The sequence below is a fragment of the Chlorocebus sabaeus genome, chromosome X, assembly GCF_047675955.1.
Source record: "Chlorocebus sabaeus isolate Y175 chromosome X, mChlSab1.0.hap1, whole genome shotgun sequence".
Taxonomy (NCBI): domain Eukaryota; kingdom Metazoa; phylum Chordata; class Mammalia; order Primates; family Cercopithecidae; genus Chlorocebus; species Chlorocebus sabaeus.
This window is the reverse complement of record NC_132933.1, coordinates 57,714,091-57,718,352: the sequence shown is the minus strand read 5'-3', so window position 1 is coordinate 57,718,352 and position 4,262 is coordinate 57,714,091. Positions and strand designations below refer to the sequence as shown.

The 4,262-nt window shown below is 33.6% G+C and overlaps 1 pseudogene; it reads right to left on the bottom strand.

Annotated features, from left to right (window-relative positions):
- Positions 1-2,809: 2,809 nt before the first annotated feature.
- Positions 2,810-3,798, bottom strand: LOC103232956 (cell division cycle-associated protein 7 pseudogene; annotated as a pseudogene).
- Positions 3,799-4,262: the final 464 nt, after the last annotated feature.

Here is a 4,262-nt window from a genome sequence, read left to right as displayed (position 1 = left end):
ATATATGCTGCTTACAATGGACTAACTGAAATCTAGAGACACTAACAGATTGAAAGTGAAAAGATGGATAAATATACTCCATGAAAATAGCAACCAAAGAAAGCTGGCATGGCCACACTATATCAAATTAAATAGACTTTAAAACAAAAGATGTTACTAGGAGTAAATGTTGACATTTCGTAATGATAAATGGTTAATCTATCAAGAAGATACAACAATCAGAAACATATATACACCTAATTATGGTGCACCAAAATACAGGGAACAAACACTGACAGAAACGAAGATCAAAATAGATGATACACTGAAAATAGTTGGAGGCCTTAATAGCCTACTTACAAGAATGGATAGAAAACTAGGCAAATATTAATAAGAAATTGGAAGACTGGAACAGTTATAGAAACCAATAGATCTAACAGACGTCTGGAGAATACTCCACCCAACAACAGAAGATGCATTCTTTTAAAGTGGACATGAAAAATTCTAGAAGAGAGACTAGATGATGAAACAGAGTATATGCTATAAAACAAACCTCAATAAATTTAAAAGTATAAAAATTATACAAAGTATGCTCTCCAAAACAATGAAATGAAATTAGAAATCAGTATCAGAAATAAATTTGCAAAACTCATAAATTAAAAAAATATTTCTAAATCACTAATGAAGAAATAAGAAGGAAAATTATAAAATAATCTGAGAAGGAAAATGAAAACCCAATATATAACATAAAATGCAGCTAAAGCAGTGATTAGAGGGAAATTTATAGCTTTACATATCTGTATTAAGAAAGAAGAAAATATCTTAAGTCAATAATCTAAACTCTTACCTAAAGAAAGTTCAAAAAAGAAGAGAAAACTATATCTAAAGGAAGCATAATGAAGAAAAGAGTAAATATTAAGGCAAAGATAAACAAAAAAGATAATAGAAAAACAATATAAATAATTCATTAAACCAAAAGTTGGTTCTTTGGAAATACCAACAGAATTGACAATCCTTTAAGTAGACTGATTAAAGAAGAAAAACAGAGAAGAGACTCGAATTATTAAAATCAGAACTTGAAGTGGATATATTACTACCAATGTTACAGATATAAAAAGGATTATATGAGCATTGTTAAGCTATTGTAGACCCAAAAATGGAATATTGTAGAGTAGACAAATTCCTTGAAACACAATTTTACAATAATTAATCACGTGGAAACAGAAACTCTGAACAGACCTATAACAAATAAAGAGGTTGAACCTGTAATCAAAAACCTCCAAACAAAGGAAAGTCCAGGAATGTATGATTTTACTGGCGAATTTTACCAAAACTTTAAAGGAGAATTAGTTCCCATCTCATCCTTCTAAAACTTTTTCAAACAATAGGAAAGGAGGAAACATCCAATTTATGAGACCAGAATTACACTGATATTGTGCTATACAAAGACACCACAGGAAAAGAAAAATACAGACTGTTATCCCTTATGGATATAGATGCAAAATTCCTCAACAACATATTTGAAAATTAAGCCTAGTAGCATATGAAAAGGATTATACACTATGACCAAGTAGGATGTATCCCTATTTGGAGGAATGCAAGGGAGTTTCAACATACAAAGGTCAATCAACACAGTTTAGGAGAACTTACGTTAAACCACATTATTGCCAACTTGTTATGTGAGACATTTAATTTTAGTCATTCTAATAGGTGTGTGGTGATATTGCATAGTATTTTTAATTTGCATATCTGTAATAACTAATGCTTTTGAACATCTTTTTATAGGTTATATCTTCTTTGATAAAGAATCCATTCAAATATTTTTTAGTTTTTCATTGTTGTTTTTCCCCATTATCATCAATCAAATCCTTAAAGTTCCTTGTATATTCTAGGACTAAGACACTTTATCTAATATATACTTTTGGCTTGCCTTTCATTCCTTTGAAGGCATCTTTCAGAGAGAAATTCTTAATATTTTTAAGTCCAATTTTTTTTTCAAGTTAGAACAAACATTTTATTATTAAAATAAACTTTTGTATAAAAGCATTACAAATCAAAAGCTGTATTTACACTTATTGATTCAAGGTCCAACTACACATCAAACATTGAATGGCACAGCAATGGTTTACACATGCAAGTAAATTGGGACATACAAACACTTAGATTCCGCCTTTACCAAATAACTTGATTAATGCAACAAGGAGTGGGAACACTGACACAGGAAATCTGCCCAGAAACTCGACTGGCAGAGATGTCAGATTAACAAACTGCGGAAAGTTACATCTCCAAAAAGGCACTTCTCATTGTTATAAAAGTGCTTAAAATCTAAATGGAACCTTGTGCCTGGTTTATAAATTTTCAAGAAACTGCAAAAAACCACTGACTAGTTTTTAATATCAAGTTTCTATGCAAAATTGTCCAAGAATTTATTTGCAATACCTTACATGTGAACTGAAATAAACTTTGCAAACTACAATTATACTAAAGTTTTGTACCGAAAATTCAACCTACTCATAATTTCCAGATAGCTCTTCCATCATACTTTTAAAGTATTACATTGCCCACCAACCTTTGAATCATGATTGTGTAAGCTGGACGCACCACTTACCCTTCAGGCAGAAGAAATTAGGAGAAATTAAGTCTCAACTGTGATAACAACTTGTAACATAAGCGCAATACATGGGATTGAGAGGCATCAATCTGCAATAATTACCTAATTTTTCCACATGGTTTTAAGACTTTTGTGCCTTGATTATATTAAAACTTTCAACTAGTATGAATGCTAAATCATACTTGTTTTTGCGTAAACAAGTTAGAAGGTTCTTCTCTGAAATTCAATAGATCTAGTTAATACTTTTATTGTGTTTCCAAGTGCTTAGGTTTTATGAGGGCTATTTCAACACCAAGTAAATAAAATATGCTTTCATAAAACTGTAATTTAAAAGAAATTCAAAAACTAAGCAGTTGGAGAGGGGCATTGGAAATAGAGGGGGATGCTATGAGATGGGGGTTGGGAGCAGAGAAGAAACGGCAGGAGGGCAAAGTGTAACTAGTAATATACCTTCCATGATGCTCCAGAAACACATGTCTACTAAGATTAACTTGATTGGAGTTTCTTATGAAACAGGATGAACATCAAGATTCTTAACTCAGGTTTCAGTGAAAAAATTGGAAACTTTTATAAGAAAGATTTGAGAAGTAGAAGGCAGGCAGCAAATTTTCCAGATATTATGCTTGCATTTCAAATTCCTGTTTCAGGCTTTTCAAGTAGGCATGCACATTCCCAAAGCCATGATATTTGGCTAAATACACAAGGACCCCAGTCGCACACCGTCCATCTCGCTGCCGGCAGAAACTGCAGTTGCAGATTCCTCGACAAGGCGGGCAACGCCAGTTCGGATCCAGCAGAGCATCCCTGACCTCTTCACCATAACGGTTTCGAAGGCAGGGGCCGCAGAACTGGCCTCGAACACCCCAGCAGTCTGGGTTTCTGCAGTTTGTTTTGGTATCAATAGTCTTCTGACGGCATTGATGACAAGTAGAGCCCAGTGAACGGTTATATATTTTCTCTCAAGAGTTGCTGCAGATGTTCTCCAACTCTTCCTCTGTAATTTCTTCCACTGGGCGAATTATATGCGGAAGGGTCATGGATGATCTGGAGCGACGACTTCTGGGCAGGTCATCTTCGTTCATGTAGCCGTCCACGGTCTTCCTCTTTCTCACCAACATGTACTTATCCTCTTCCTCCTCCTCCTCCATGGGTAGAGCGTCAAGGGACCCGAGGATCCGGGACCTTGACCTGGTAAGGCCATGAGTTGGGTGTCATATCTAAAAAAATTTTGCACAATCCAAGGACACAAATATTTCTGCTCTGAATTTTCTAGGAGTTTCATAGTTTTAGACTTTAAATTTTAGTTTGTGATCCATTTTTGAGCCTATTTTGGCCTATGATTTGAGTTACAAATTGATGTTCACTTACTTTGCATATAGATAGTAAATTGTTCCAGTCCTATTTATTGAAACAGTTACTATTTATTCAGTAAATTGTCTTTTCGCCTTCATCTAAAATCAATTTTTAAGTTATATGCAGGTCTATTATGTTTTCCATTAACACACTTTTTGCTTTATTACAACAATACCACAGAGGCTTGATTAATGTAATAAATCCTTAAAACAGATATTATTATTATTCCTTCAAATTTGTTCTTTCTTTTTGAAGTTCCTTGACTATTCCAGTTCTTGTGTATTTTCATGTAAATTCTAAATTAGGTTATCAAATTGAC